Below are 17,401 nucleotides of genomic sequence, written 5' to 3'. Positions count from 1 at the left end.
CAAGACCGCCTAGTGGCAAATAAAGGTCCTTCTGGTAGAGATAGTCTTCAATCTGCATCTTCCAATGTTGGTAGTTTTTGCCGTTGAACTTCTCAATCTTGAGCTTCCGTTCCTCCGCCATAACTCCCACTCAATTCAAGGAATCCTTTCCTTGAGATAATTTAGCTACGAGCAAACCTTGCTCTGATACCAGTTGTTAGGAAATAAGACGTAGCTAAATAGATAATTGAGTAGATTACTTAATGGAGAGAGACAGATTTATATACACGAGATTATAGAATAGAGAGAGAGAGAGAGTACACACGATATACGTGGTTCACCCAATGTGGGCTACGTCCACGGGAAAGCAGCCACTCAATGGCTTTAGTACTTCAAAACAAGAAGTAGTTTACAAAGGGATTATACCCTTAATGGAGCTCCCGCCTTGCTTCACTCTCACCACCTCACACTCACCTTGTTGCATCAACTTCACACTCTGAAATGTGTATAGAAATGGCCTCCTTTTATAGGCCAAAAGGGCTGCCCTCTCTTATGAGAGACAGCCATGCGTAGCCGCCCTTGTGCGAATAAGTCCAAATCGGACCCTCCAATCCGCCCATGTGTGGCCGCCCTTGAGAAGACAAGTCCGCTTTTGAATTCGGCCACCGGCCATTGAATTCGGCCACCGGCCACCGGCCATTGACTTCCTACCACCGGCCACCGGCCATTGACTTGCGACCACCGGCCATCGGCCATTGACTACCGGCCACCGGCCAACCGACCGGTTGTTTTCCGACCACTTTCCGGCCGCCGTCCGGCCATAATATTCGGGCGAAAAAAAAAGTCTCAGGGGGCCTCCGCCCCCGAGGCCTTTAAAGTTGCCCCTGATTCTTGTCCGTGAAAATTTTGGTTTACGGTGAGTGATTTTCCTTCACGCACGATGGCTTCTCCTCATAATGGGGGCCTTACAAATGTGCGCTTTTACCATAGAAAATTACAAGGGTAAATCAGGCTCCATACTTAACATTTTGATCATAACCTCAATAGTAACTATATTATGAAAAGAACCTACACAAAACAACATTCCATGTTTCATTAAAACTCGTACTCTTGCCTAAGAAAAAAATGACCAGGGTGCATGCAATAATCCGTGGTAATTACTTATATATGTGTTTTATATTTTTGCAATTGTCATGTGAGAAAAAAATCTTGTGTGACTAGAATTAAATACAGAAAGTCCTGTGGGTCAAATATGCAACATTCACAAATTCAATTAACGATCACAAAAAACATGTAGTTCATCTAGGTTTACAATGTCTTATGATGCATATATACTAGATCTATAACTCCATTACATACGTTGTAGGTTTGTGTTAAAGTTTTCAACACCTACAATGTCCAAGTTTGTGAGCATCGTAATTGTGTGAGGGATGCATTGTCTTTTGTAATGTGACATAGAAAATTAATGTTGCCAAATATAGAATTGCCTGCAAGTCACCATTTCCATGGCGGCATGTGTTAATGTCAGGGATTTTGTTGTCAACTTCCCCACTAATGTTGTCTTAGTGGTCGATAGCGGCCATGCTACTAGGCATCAACATGTGCACAAGAACCATTGTTTGATTAAACACAAGAACCTTGAATAAAGGTGGAAACCATCCCTTCTCTAACTACTCGGACATTTTGTGGAATTTGACCTCTCTTGGCTTTGTGGTTGTTGTAAACCATGGTGGAAACTCTTGCCGTCTTGGCTTGGTGGTTGAAAATGTCGGGTGTTGGGATGGCATTAATTTCCCACCCTTGCAGGTACCTGTGGCTTTTTGCCACTCCAAAATGCAATTTTGTCATCCTCTCTAAAGAATTCCACCTTGGCCATCTACATGGGGTGATATCATTCTTGTATGAGTCTCAAGCTGATGTACAACTCCTTTCTTGGCTATGGGCACCTGCCTCATATATGGTAATCCTATTCCCCTATTCTATATATATGAATTACTATACTCTTTCTCAATCTGATGTCGATGGCCCCTATGGGTCATAATGTGGCCATGGCACCATTGATGCTATTTGGGTGACTTCTCGCCATAGGCTTGTTGGAGGAGTTTGGGGATTGAAGAGTAGCTACAATTGATTGACATGCTAGACCTGGCCTAGAGACAAGGAGGATGCCCAATATATTGCATTCAAACCCTATTTTAGATGAGGGTCTTTGGTCCAAGAGTTAGAAAAAAATAAGTTAGATAACAAAGATGGTGTCTTCTACGACACTATCTCTGGTAGTTGGGTTTTTTTACCTTGACCTTTCTATTACTTCAATCTAAAGAATATCTACCACCATGTTGTAAGAAATAGACATGATAACTTGATCAATTATATAATTTACATTTACCACTAGAAACATGACAAAAATCAAATCATTACTTTAGTCATCAGCTGGTTGTAGACCAGAAGTCATTACAATGTCATAACCCACTCCATGGGTATCGTTTAGACACACACACACACACACACACACACACACACACACACACACACACACACACACACACACACACACACACACACACACACACACACACACACACACACACACAGAGGATAAGACCGGGTTGAGGGGATATTTCACTTGCCACTCTCAACTTGTGTAAGTACATTGCTCCAAAAATCCCTTGTTTTGCTCTTGGGATTCGGGCATACATTGAGTCATATACTAGTATGGCACATGGAGAAGACGTCCATGGATTTAGTCTCTCGTTTTTCTTTTTAGTTTCTATCTGCAAGTCACAGAGTAAAGGAAAGTGGGCCGTTGTTTTGGTCTTTGTGCATGACCCCCAATCCACAATACTTGCATAGACACCCTTTTGCCCAAGATAAAGCAACATGTTCCACGAGTGAAGGTCATTGTGGAGGTAGTGATGCGCATATAGATACTTCAGGGTTTGAAGAAGGGCATTAATTATATGCAAAATGCTATTTTAAAATAGCTTCATTGTTCCTTCAATGGTTACATAATCGCAAATGGAAGGTTGACTACCATCTGCATTGCACTCTTTTAACCAATGCTCTACATGGCTACCATTCCAAAAACGTGAAATGAGCATTGGATGCTCCATGTGGTGAATCATGGCAAGTGGATAAATAATGCCGCAATGAGCGATGTCCAAAATTGTGGCTTTGTCTTTAACATGTTGATCCGCTGTGGGTCCATGAAAGTGGTTTTTGAAGATATTCGTAGCATACAATAGATCTTTAAATGTAGGATGGGCGACACCCACATGCTTCATGTGTGCCCATCTTCCTTCTCCCAATTGTGGAGCTTGTATTTTGACGATTCCAATATCTGACAAAGGATGTAATATAAGGGAAAGTTGTGATTGGTCTAAAACAATAGTGGCACTGGAAGTAGGCTCTGCTCTAATAATGTCTCCTAGATCTTTGACAACACTAGAAGAGTTGGCTTCCACTCTTTTATGCTTTGTTGATCTTTCTAATTTTTCCTTGTTGTTGAACTCAGTATACAATTTTTGCACAAGTTGTAGGCGAGTAGGTATGCTTGGCAAAGTAGTAATTTCAGGATTTTTTAGCTCCTAAAAAGCCTTTGCAATCTACTTAATAGACTATTTGACCATGTTTAATAATGAGCTTGATGTCATTAGAGATATATCAAAAGTAATGGGTGACAATACAAGCTATAGCTACTCAAATACAAAATTTGTTAAAGTCTCTCTGAGTTGGTAATAATGCTCCAGACATTAGGAAAAATATGAACCCCAAAAGGGCCCTTTAGTTTAAGAGGTGATTAAACATGGACCAATAGGAAGAGGTTGGTGCCCACGGCTATACCCTCTAAAAGATAGGGTAGTAGGAGACATGTTTGTTCCCTTCATTATAGCTCTGTCTCCTAAAAAGAGAGAGAAGGGGGAAGCGGGGTGGGGGGGAGAGGAGGAGGGCTTTCCCTCCATTTTCATGGGCGTCCATAAAGTAACCCTAAAATTTTATTTTTTTTTGAAAATATTCAAATCTCACTTTTCGCTCCCCAAAAGCTCTCCTAACCAAATACATGGTCAAAAAACTATTTTTTTGACAAAATCTGCATTTTCTAGTTGTACCCTCTATTCTACTCTTCTCTCTCCCCTTCTCCCCCTTCCTCCAAGCTTTACGTAGCTGTAGCACATATGGAAGCTTTCCATAGCTGCACCACCTATCTCCCACCTTTCATCCACACCATCCCTTTGAACTACTTCTTCTCTCCTTGCTCCCCATTGAATCACTTGTCCCCCTCCCTCCAAGCTTTCCATAGTTGTAGCACAAATGGAAGCATTCCATAGCTGTCACTTCATTCTTGAAGCAACAAGCTTCTCTCTCTAACACCATAACTCTTCTTCTTTTGGTGCTACCATGTCAACCCCCTCCACTTTAAGGAAGCCAAAGGACGAGAAAAAGGCGGTTTGCTTGCATAACACTAGGGATTTTGATGGGGAATGCATGCCACAAGTGTTTTTTAAAGGATCAAGAGTCTAATAGGAACCTTAAACTCTCTTCATGCCGACATTGGTGTTATGATACTTCCCAACTCGCAACCTTCGATGCTGCTGCAACACGAATCTTCTTCTATTCACACATGTATGTAGTGCCGGCCTCGAAGGATGGATATGGTAAGATCATTGCTATGACAAATCTTCATTTTACTGAGCCTGTAATGGCCACAACCCGATGCTTGGTCACTCTTATCTTTGAAAAAGAAGATGCTTTTAAATATTTTCTCTTCATTAAAATATGGGAAGGCTTCCAAATTAGTAGGGCTCAGTTGGTGTTACCCCGTGCATGTTTTTGTACACTTGTTTAGGACATTGCCATTCAGTGTCACACCTACTATATTTTGTAGCAAGAATGCTATGTGTTAAGTGTGGAGCCTGATTTACCCCTTGTAAATTTTTTGTGTTAAAAACACACATTTGTAAGGCCCCCATTATGAGGAGAAGCCATCGTGCGTGAAGAAAAATAACTCGCCGGAAAATAAAATCACTTGCCGAAAACCAAAATTTTAATGCCCAGTCTCATCGATATATTCCTTTTCGCTGGAATATTATGACCGGACGGCTACCGGAAAGTGATCGAAAAAACGACCGAACGGTTGGCCGGTTGGCCGGTGGCCTGTAGTCAATGGCCGGTGGCCGAATTCAAAAGTGGACTTGTCTTCTCAAGGGAGGCCACACATGGGCAAATTGGAGGGTCCAATTTGGACTTATCTACACAAGGGCGGCTACACATGGCTGCCTCTCATGAGAGAGGGTATCCTTTTGGCCTATAAAAGGAGGCCATTTCTACACACATTTCATAGTGTGAAGTTGATGCAACAAGGTGGGTGTGAGGTGGTGAGAGTGAAGCAAGGTGGGAGCTCCAAAAGGGTATAATCTCTTTGTAGCCTATTCTTGTTTTGAAGTACTAAAGCCATTGAGTGGCTGCTTTCCCGTGGACGTAGCCCACATTGGGTGAACCACATATATTGTGTGTACTCTCTCTCTCTTTCTCTCTACTCTATAATCTCTTGTGTGTGTAAATTATCTCTTTCCATTAAGTAATTTACTCAAATATCTACTTAGCTACGTCATATTTCCTAACACTATGTATGAAGCACTAAAACTTGTATTTGGAGATAATTGGGGAATGGTTGAAGGAGTGCACCAAGGAGATAAATACAAGTGTAATGTCATAAAATATAATATCTAACATTACCAAATGATTTTCTCATATTAAACTGATCATTTAACATGGGAAGATAAAAGGGGAATAAGAGTTAGGATGTAGATATGTGCTTCTATACCTATCTCAACAGGGGACCAAAAGGAGAAACGGTTGCATCTCAATAGGGGTCCAAAAGGAGATGGTCTACCAAAGAGCAATGTGCAATAAGTGCTTTTAGATTTACCTCAACAAGGGACCAAGAGGAGATATGGTTACATCTCAATAGGGGTCCAAAAGGAGGTAACCTATCAAAGAGCAACATGCATCTGATGGATCTTAAAGGACCTTAGGGTTAACTTCATTAAAGACCTCCAAAAGTTAGTGTTCAAAAGTCCTTTGACCTTATGCAAGATAGGGCTAACCTTGAGGTGGGAATCCTACCCAAGCATGAGGTGCTAAGATGCTTAAAGTGGTTGTGGAAACCTTGCCCAAAGCTTGAGGTGATTTTTATGCTTAAATAGCTAAGGTTTTTGAAATGTTAAATTCAAAGATAAATTCTCAAGAGGCATGAACGTTCCATGCTTAATTGACTAAGTGCTTTAAGTGTTCAATTCAAACCAAATGACTTAAGAAGCATAAAAGACACATGCTTGAAGTATTCAACTCAAACCAAATGACTTTAGAAGCATAAAAGACACATGTTCAAAAAATTCTCCACGTGTGGCCCTCATGATGTGCTTGAATCCTATTGGATAGGCTTTAAAGGGGTCCAATGAGAATTTAAATGCATAAAAATAAATAATTAAGTTGTTTCTCTCAAAGAGGAAAAAGAGGACACATGTCCCAAATGATATAATTAAATATTACTATATATATATATATATATATAGAGAGAGAGAGAGAGAGAGAGAGAGAGAGAGAGAGAGAGAGAGAGAGTTGTAGATCAAGCATGAGAGGAGGAGGGTATACTCTTCCACATACAAAAACACATTCTCTCATTGTGTGGAGTGCAAAGTGCAAGAGCTCCATCTCCTTCTCCAAGCTTGTTGAGAAGTTGAAAGGCTACACCAACAATCTTGGCTATGGAATGCAAATCCAGCCAAGAGCCATGCTTCAATGCTGAAGCTTGCCATCTTCTTCAACTTCATCACTATGCTATTATGCTATGCTAAGCAAGAAGAGTGATGATAAGTGAGGAACTATTTATTTCTCCTATGAATGATTCTTCTTTCTCTTCCCTACCCTCATTCCCTGCTAGTTCTCTCCGCCTTCGAAGGTGTTTGAGGCCTTGGGATAGTTAATGCTTTTTGCAAAGTTTATGTTATGCTCCTGATGCGTGAAGATTTCCATCTTCGTAGCATCACCAAGGTCACAAGAAACACAAAGATTGTATTGTACCAAGTCTCTCTTGATGACATAATCTACAATACAAACGCCTTTTGGAGGGGGGACCGGCTCCAAGTAAATCCGGTCCTCAACTATTGTCATGTTCTCTAATACTCTCTCTTGTGAAAAAGTATTGTTCATGCCAAGTTAATTAAGTACTATGTTAATGTTGCTACCATCAACTAAGTTCACCCTCTATGTTCTCAAAGTAATCTCACAAAAAATGCTCACTCTAATTCTCTTAATTTTGCTATTCTTAAGTCATAGGCCATTCCCATTACATTGGTATCAGAACATTTGATTTCTCTTTTCTTGCTTAAGAAGAGAGGTCCGTAAGTAGCCTATTAATGGTTGATTTTGTTAATTATATTAGGGTAAGTGGGACTGGGATCTATTATCGATTTTGTTGAGCCCACTATGTGGGATATGGTGCACACCTCGAGAGCTTTGGTCTTAATAATGGGGTCTTTTTAGATTTTCCTACAGATTTACCATTATTGAGCCATAAGAAGTCCAAAAGGATCTATCCCTCAACAATTCTGTTATGTTAGATCCACCTCATTACTCTCTATAATTAACCAATTCAAGCCGTGGGTGTAGATACTTAAGTGCTTATTTTCAAAGGCTAAGAGGAGTAGCAACTAAGGTTTTGAATTTCAAAAGGATACACTAAGTAAACACATAAGTATAATTTGCATGGTTGATAATAACCAAGAGAGTAGAATGAACATTGATAACTTTGATTTTGCACATGACGGTGCTAATGATGATGCCTCCATGTTTATCAATTATCTTGTTACCAGGTTGCATCAAGCTATGGGCAACCCTACTTTGCTAGACGAAGTTACTCAACAACTTCGTGCTTATGGGATTTCCCTTTCTCTCCTAGAGGAGAGAGAGTTTAGGAGGCCTCTTGATGAGACTCTTAAAAGAAGACTCTCTCCCATAAGAGAGGAGGAATCCAAAGAACAAGAAAGAAGTGAATCCCTAAGTTCCTCTAAAGATGTGGCTCCATGAAGATGGTGGTCTAGACTGTCGCCAACTCCTCCCAAGAGGAAATGGTCAACCCATAGTCCTTCTCCTTGTCATTCCAAAAGGGAAGAGAGGAAACAAAGGAAGAAAAAGGCAAGAAATAGGTCACCCTCTTCTCCTTCTTCTTCACCTTCGTCCTCTTCCGACAAAAGCAATAGTTATTCTTGTAGAAAATACAAGAGGAGAGGACATCACAAAACTTATCCGATATGCAGAAGGTCCCAAAAGATCATGAAATTCAAAGTGGGAGGAAAGAGTATCTCTTTTCTTACCTATGATGGCACCTTTGGTGCCATTGACAAAGTATCGACCTTCATCCAATAATTTGATGAGGCCTTTGGAAACGAGGGCTTCATGAAGTCCTCCAAGCTACACCATGTAGCTTTGCACTTCCAAAAATCTACTCGTCAATGGTGGGCTAGCCTTTGTGGCAATGGCGAGGTCCCTTGCAAGTGATGCAAAGGACAAAGTTCTTATCGAATGGTGGAGCTTGAAGCTGCTCTTCAATGATTCTATCCACAAATATGTAGACAAGTTTTGGGATTTACATCTCAAAGCTACAGTCTTTCAAACGATAGAGTTCACCGAACAAAAGCAACAATTTTATGCGGTATTACCCGAAGAAACGACTGAGTATGTCAACTCAAAACGGCCTAGCACTATCACCGAAGTCATCCACTATATTGTGGTTGCTTCAAGGATCAATTTCCAACAAGGGGCGAGAAGAAATTTCAAGCCCATGGAAAACAAGGATCGAAATGAAGCTAAAGGGAAGAGCAATGCTCAAAACTCTTCCCAAGGCAACACCAAACCAACAACAATAAGGCCAAGGAGAAAGGAGATTACAAAGGTAAAAAAATAAGCTGTCTCTCGAAGAATTAGAAGCCTTTCATAGAGACCATAAATGCTTTAAGTTTGGGGAGCAAGGACATGGTTATCATTCTTGCCCCAACAGAAATGTACGCAATGACACTCCTAGAGCTTCCGTGGTTGAAGCTCCAAAAGCGGATACTCATTGCAAAGGCTCATTCCTCTCCTATGCTTGGAAAAAGGTAAGGGAACATGATGCCTTCATCTTGTTTGACACTGGCTCTACTCACAACTTCATATCAATAGAGTTGGCCATTTAGTTGAGCATTCAAACTTTTGAGATGGGAGATACTGTAACCGTTGACACAACTTTCAAGGGACAACAAGAGTCCGTTACTCCCTTGATTGGAAAGTTAAGGATTCATGTCCAAAGCTACATCGACAAAGAAGAATTTTCTATCTCTCTTCTCCAATGTGAGGATGTTATCCTAGGGGCACCATGGTTCAAACACATGGCTGCCAACATGAACTTCCCTGAAAGGAGAATCTATTTCACCTACATGGAAAAGAGCATGTACATAGATGCTAATGAGTCGGGGAACACCATATCCCTGGTAAATATTCTTGCTTTTGATACGTCAATGAGAGACTCTATTTTCACGTATGTGATTTTTGTTAGAGAGTCTGTAAATGATTCTAATGTTTTCACAAGTAGCAATAAAGGGAATCAAGAGGAATTAGAGTTGTCTAATTTTCTAAATGGATTCCAAGATGTTTTCATTGATGACACCCCTAGTGAGCTACCTCCAAAACGAGGGGATGATGACCATGCAATAGATCTTCTACTAGGAAGCTCACCGCCTAATAAACCTCCTCATTGAGTTTTACAAGCTCAATAAGAGGAGATCATGAGGCAAGGGCATGAATTGGTGGAAAAAGGGATGGTGAGGTCCAACTCCTCTCCATTCTGTTCACCAGTACTTTTAGTGCAAAAGAAAGATGGCACATATCACATGTGTGTCGACTATAGAGCACTAAATATGATCATTATATATAGAAAATATTTCCCATGCCGTGGATAGAAGATCTATATGATAAGTTACAAGTTTTGGCCTGGGAAATGCTCCAGCCGCATTTAAACTCACGATGGACAAAAATCTTTAGGCCACTCAAATTCTCTTGAGGAGTACAAGTGACACCTCCAGGTAATCTTTCAAGTTGTGTGAGAGAGAATAAGCTTTTCATTAATCAAAAGAAATGTGAATTTTTCCTACAAGAGATTCAATATTTAGGTCACAATATCTCTCAAGATGGTATATGTGTGAATCCATCAAAGTTGGAGGTAATAAAAGCATGGCCTAATCCAAGGAATCTACATGAGCTAAGAAGCTTTATTGGTATATGTGCATAGTATAGATGCTTCATAGCAAAATTTTCTCAAATAGCACGACCATTGCATGACTTAACAAAGAAGAATGTTAAGTACTCATGGACTGCTAAACGACAAAATGCTTTTGAAAATCTCAAAGAGAATCTTACCTCCCAACCAGTCCTTATGCTTCTGGATCTCTCAAAGCCATTTGAGGTCCAATGTGATGTTTGTGGTGATTGCCTTGGAGCAGTTTTGCTTCAAGAATGGCATTCCATAGCATATGAGAGCCAAAGGCTCAATGCCGATGAACGGGTCTTGGGCAAATATGAAAAAGATCTTTTAGTTTTTCTACATGCCCTAGACACATGGAAGCATTATCTCTTGGGGGACTCCATTTATCCTACGAATGGATCACAAAGCCTCAAGAAATTCATGACACAAACCAAGCTCTCTAACAAACAAATGAGGTGGGAAAATTTTCTTTCGCAATTGAAATTTCATATTGCTCATATTGCTAGCAAGCACAATCAAGTGGTCGATGCATTTTCAAAATAGCCAAGGGTAAATGTGGTGTCTATAGCAACTCACAATGATCTATCTGTCATGATAGATAAGTATGCTAGACTTTAAGTAAGTATATACAGCCTTCGCATTAGGGAAGATAAAAAAAAAGAACCATTCACCTTGAAGGATGGTTGTCTTCCAAATGACAATAGGCTATATGTTACTCACCAATACAATAAGAAAGTCATGTGTAAATCCCTGCTTCTCCTTATGCGGGGCAAAGAGGGATTCCATAATGTACTCTTTGAGGAGTAGAAATGTATTTCTGTTGGTCTACCATGAAAAGTAAACATACAAGAGTATGTTTCAAAATGCATGGTATACCAAAAAATGAGATTTGATCGAGGGAAGAAACTTGGATTGTTTTAGGTTACAGGCTTAGCAAAAAAACCCACTCTATGCCTGTCAAAAAGACTATTAAGACACATCAAACGGCAACCCTCTTTAGATCTCAAATTTTCAAGTATCATGGCTTGCCAACATCCATAGTCTTGGACAAAGATCTTAGAATGACCAGTAATTTCTAGAAGGGCCTCTTTGAGAATCTGGGAAGTAGAATAAATTTCTCTTTTGGCCTATCATCCACAAACGGAGGACCAAAGTGAAATAACTTATCTAACGATTCTTGAATCTACTAAAAGTCTATGTCATGGAAGTAGATCAACATTCTCAATGAGAGAAGTAGCTACCTCTTATAGAGTATGCGTACAATGACATTGTACATACTTCTATGGAGAAAGCACCTTTTGAGGTTAAAGATGGAAGATCCAAAAGTCCCTTACTACTTAAAGTATATGGGAAGATCTTCGCTGTTGATGAATATAGCCAAGAATTACAAGAATCTTTTCCAAAAAAGGTTTTATCCATCTCATAGAAAAGGCAAAAAGGGTTGCTGCTAATAAGCACATAAGAGCCTTAGCCTTTAAGAAAAACGATTGGGTCTTGCTAAAGTTTCTCAAGGCTCGTCTAAGGCATACTACGAGCAAGAATCCTACGTGCCACCAACAGTATTATGCTAAATTAGCAGAAAGATACTATGGTCCTTTTTAAATTCTAAAGCCAATCAATGAGATGGATTATCAATTAAAGTTTCCCAACCATTGGCTCATTCACAATGCTAATCATGTGATGGCTTATCAATTAAAGCTGCCCAACCATTGGCTCATTCATTGAGATGGCTTATCAATTAAAGGTGCCCAACCATTGAATCATTCACTGAGATAGATTATCAATGAAAGTTGCCCAACCATTGACTCATTCACAATGCTAACCATGTGAGCCTACTCAAGCCTTACAAAGGAGAGCCACAAAAAGAACCAATAAGTGAGGACCCACCAAAGATCGAAGATCAAGAAGAGGTTTTGTAGCCCGAATTGATTCTTCACCACAAAGACAAGGTACTAAGAAATGGTAAGATTATCCAATGATATCTTGTTAAGTTTAAGAATTATCCTTTTAAAGATGCTAGATGGATGTAAGGAACTTAGCTTAAGGATAATATGAACCTTGTCAATGCTTACAATGCTAAACTAGAGTAAGCAAATAAAAATGCATTTTAAATGAACAATGTTTTTGTCTTATAAGACTCATTCTCTTTCTTTTATTGTGCACACAATTTAAGAAGTATGCATGCTTAAGATCATGTTTGTGGTGACGATGTCTCCCAAACACCAAGTAGAACTTGTCACTCTACTTTGGAAGTATGATATGGACTAAAGAGCAAACATGCTTGCGGCAGCTAAGTCTCTCGAGCACCAAATGGATTAGTCATCCATTCTAGAATGATGTTGTAGGGTAAAGAGGAATCCTCTACCCGCTAAGAAACATTGACTAATGACTAGGCTTTATCTTCTCTACCTCATAGTCGAGGACGACTATGATTTAAGAGAGATGTAATTTCATAAAATATAATATCTAACTTTACCAAATGATTTTCTCATATTAAACTGATCACTTAATATGGGAAGATAAAAGGGGAACAAGAGTTAGGATACAGATATGTGCTTATAGACCTACATCTCAATAGGGGACCAAAAGGAGAAATGGTTGCATCTCAATAGGGGTCCAAAACGAGATGGTCTACCAAAGAGCAATGTGCAATAAGTGCTTCTAAATTTACCTCAGCAAGGGACCAAGAGGAGAGATGGCTACATCTCAATAAGGGTCCAAAAGGAGGTAGTCTATCAAAGAGCAACATGCATCTAATGGAGCTTAAAAGACCTTAGGGTTAGCTTCATTAAAGACCTCCAAAAGCGTTGAAAAGTCCTTTGACCTTATGCAAGCTAGGGCTAACCTCGAGGTGGGAATCCTACCCAATCATGAGGTGCTAAGATGCTTAAATTGGTTATGGGAACCTTGCCCAAAGCTTGAGGTGATTTTTATGCTTAAATAACTAAGGTTCGAAATGTTAAATTCAAAGATAAATTCTCAAGAGGCATGAACGTTCCATGCTTGATTGACTAAGTGCTTGAAGTATTCAATTTAAACCAAATGACTTAAGAAGCATAAAAGACACATGCTTGAATTATTCAACTCAAACCAAATGACTTAAGAAGCATAAAAGACACATGTTCAAAAAATTCTCCACATGTGGCCCTCATGATGTGCTTGAATCCTATTGGATAGGCTTTAAAGGGGTCCAATGAGAATTTAGATGCATAAAAATAAATAATGAAGTTGTTTCTCTCAAAGAGGAAAAAGAGGACACATGTCCCAAATGATATAATTAAATAAATATATAAATATATATATATATATATATATATATATATATATATATATATATATAGAGAGAGAGAGAGAGAGAGAGAGAGAGATGGACCAAGCATGAGAGGGGGGTATACTCTCCCACACACAGACACACATTCTCTCATTGTGTGGAGTGCAAAGTGAAAGAGCTTCATCTCCTTCTCCAAGCTTGTTGAGAAGTTGAGAGCCTACACCAAAAATCTTGGCTATGGAATGCCAATCCAAACAAGAGCCATGTTTGAATGCTTAAGCTTGCCATCTTTTTCATCTTCATTACTATACTATTATCCTATCTAAGAAAGAAGAGTGATGATAAGTCTACATGATGCTGGCGATCCTGATGATGTCACTCTTTACCAAACCGCTGTTGGCTACCTCATTTATGTATGCAACACGAGGCCAGATATTCAGTTTATAGTCTCACAAGTCAACAGATTTATGCATAGCCCAGGGTTTAAGCATTTGGCAGGCTGGTGGTCTAAAATGGGTACCCAAATGAGCTAGTAGGGAATTCTCTCTCTCTCTCTCTATCTCTTTCTCTCTCTCTCTCTCTCTCTCTCTCTCTATCTCTCTCTCTCTCCCGATGCACACAACACATACCCTCATGATAACCAAGCCATCTCGCGAGAGAGAGAGAGAGAGAGAGAGAGAGAGAGAGAGAGAGAGAGAGAGAGAGAGAGAGAGAGAGAGAGAGAGAGAGAGAGAGAGAGAGAGAGGACCTTAAACTGTCTGAAATAGTCCATGCTAGCACGAACTCTTTGAGAGAGTTTTTTTATAAGGGTTTTGTTTATAGCTGGTGAAATGACGATCAAACTTGAGTACCCTCTCGCCTCAGCTAATGTTTCTCCAAATGGTTTCTAGACTTTCCTTTCCGAACCCCTTCAAAACCAAATCTGTTAATGAATCTAGGGACCCCGATATTTGCCTTTTCCAAATTGGCACAATGTTGTTAGTTGTAGCAAACAACAACCCAGTCACCCCTTGGAGGTGGATACCTTGTGGGATGCTAAGGTAGGTGCACACTGGTATTTCACTTTGTTCACATTCTGCAAAATAGAGCATTGCATATTAGGGTAGGTGGGACAACTCCAAAGGAAGTCAAGAGGCTCTAACACGAGGACAACGGACATGTCAAAGGGAGCCACAGGAGTGTAGCCAAGATGTTGCATATCCTGGGTGACACGACCTTGTAAGAGTCTTAAAAGAAGAGAGAAATATGTTGAAGCCCTCTGGGCATGGTACATTATCCTCCAGCCGAGAAGGTAGAGATGCTAACAAGGGTGAATCTGTCGATCGAATTATTGTGGATGTTGTTGCACCCAACTCATTGTTCACTTTTGTAGTATATCAAAACTTTTATGTGGCATTCATAGAAAATGTGGTACTCTTTCATATCTTTAGGTTGGGCCACTGAAGACTACGTGCATTGTAGATGGAATGATAAGGCAGTCACCTACAGTAGGATAGTTTTTTTCTAAATTAGTCAAAGCCTGAGAGTGAGAGAGAGAGAGAGGGATACAAGGGGAGAAGATGAAAAGTTTAAATGTTGTAAGAACAAGCCAAGGAGAACTTAAAAATGTAACCAACATTGTGCAAATTCGCTAGTACATTCCATTTTGGCTATATAGGAAACAATTGCTTTACCTATGTGCACTTAGATTTGTTAGATTCTCTGCAAATTGTATATGCCTTTTGGCTGCTATTACATCTGTTCAAAAGGGGTTTGACTACAACTAAGTGACCAATAAAAAAGTCTTTCTTGAAAATACAAAGTTCCTTTCAATGACATTTATAAAAGTCTTGAAAATTTAATAATTTCTTTAATGTTTTCACACCATTCTTTTCAAGTATGTGGAGGAAATTTTTCTTTTCCTCTTTTTTTCTCAAGTGTCATTATTGTAATTTGAGACATCCTTTTTGGGAGCTAGAAAAAACGGAGTCACCCATGAAAAACATTTATCTACAGTTTCAATAAGATACAATCTAGGACCAGAGACTACAAACACACATTGCTCATATTGACTCCAACCTGCAAATAAGCTCTACCAACTCTACCTCTTCTATAGCTTCCCTAAATTAGGCATTTCTTGACGACACTTTCTTTTTGAAACAACCCTCTCTCCTGTCAAGCACTTGCCATAATATTATGTATTGAGAAACCCCCCTCCACAACAAAGCGTACACATGCATGCTCTCTCTCTCTCTCTCTCTCTCTCTCTCTCTCTCTCTCTCTCTCTCTCTCTCTCTCTCTCTCTCTCTTTCCCAAGAAACTACCATGGCTTGACTACCTATGACCATCAGCCATGCTTCGAGGAAGGGAGCATAACCTTGGATAATCAAGGAGTTAATATAAGGGTGGATGATTGAAGTTTCCATGAGGAATGCTAGAGGAGGAACAATGATAGATAGATAATATGTAATTTGATGCTAAATGCTTCCTTTTATGATTTAAGTTCTATATGTATCTTGTTGGGTTTTTCTCGCTTTTATGATTGCTCGAAAAGGTTTGCTTGGAGTTTGAAACTCCCCATTCATAGCATACAATGGATCTTTAAATGCAGGATGGATGGCACCCACATGCTTCATGTGTGCCTATCTTCCTTCTCCCAATGGTGGAGCTTGTATGACGATTCTAGTATGTGGCAAAATATGTACTACAGGGGGAAGTTATGATTGGTCTAAAGCAATAGTGGCATTGGCAGTAGGCTCTGCTCTAATAATGTCTCCTAGATCTTTGGCAACACTAGAAGAGATTGCTTTCACTCTCGTACACTTTGCTGATCTTTCTAGCTTCTCCTTGCTCTTGAACTCAGTATACAATTTTTGCACAAGTTGTATGCGAGTAGCTATGCTTGGCAAAGTAGTAATTTTAGGATTTTTTAGCTCCTGAAAAGTCTTTGCAATCTACCCAATAGACTGCTTGACCATGTTCAATAATGAACCTGATGTCATTAGAGATATGTCAAAAGTAGTGGGCACAAATACAAGCTATAGCTGCTCAAATATACACTTCGTTAAAGTCTCTCTGAGCTGGTAATAATGTTCCAGACATTAGGAAAAACAAGAACCCCAAAAGGGCCCTTTAGCTTAAGGGGTGATTAAGCATGGGCCAATAGGAAGAGGGTGGTGGCCACAACTATATCCTCTAAAAGATAGGGTAGTCTAGGGCCTAGGGGCCTATTTGTTCCCCTCATTAAAGCTTTGTCACCTAGTGAGAGGGGGGAGAAGGAAGGAGAGGGGGTGGGGGGGGGGGGGGGGGTGCTTTTCCTCCATTTTCATGTGCGACCTTAACTACCTTCAAACTTTAATTTTTTTATAAAATCTTTAAATCTCACTTTTCACTCCCCAGAAGCTCTCCTAACCAAATACATGGTCAAAAAACTATTTTCTTTGATCAAAATCTGCATTTTTTAGTAGAACCCTTTATTCTACCTCTTCTCTCTTATCTCTCCCCTTCTGCCCCTCCCTCCAAGCTTTCCATAGTTGCAGCACATATGGAAGCTTTCCATATCTGCACCACTTGTCTCCCCCTTTTATCCACACCATCCCTTTGAACTACTTCTTCTCCCCATTGAAGCACATATGGACTTATGGTACTCATTCACAAGCCAATATAACCATCAGCTCCATCATACATAGTATAGACGAATACTGCAACTTCCCCACTAATGTTGTCTTAGTGGTTGATAGTGGATGTGCTACTAGAAATAGACTTGATAATTTGATCAATTATATAATTTACATTTGCCACTAGAAACAAGACAATAATCAAAATCATCACTTTAATCACTAGTTGGTCATAGACCAAAAGTCATTACAATGTCA

The sequence above is a fragment of the Adiantum capillus-veneris genome, chromosome 2 (assembly GCF_014529385.1).
Source record: "Adiantum capillus-veneris isolate H3 chromosome 2, ASM1452938v2, whole genome shotgun sequence".
In the NCBI taxonomy this organism is placed as follows: domain Eukaryota; kingdom Viridiplantae; phylum Streptophyta; class Polypodiopsida; order Polypodiales; family Pteridaceae; genus Adiantum; species Adiantum capillus-veneris.
Note: the sequence above shows the minus strand (reverse complement) of the source record.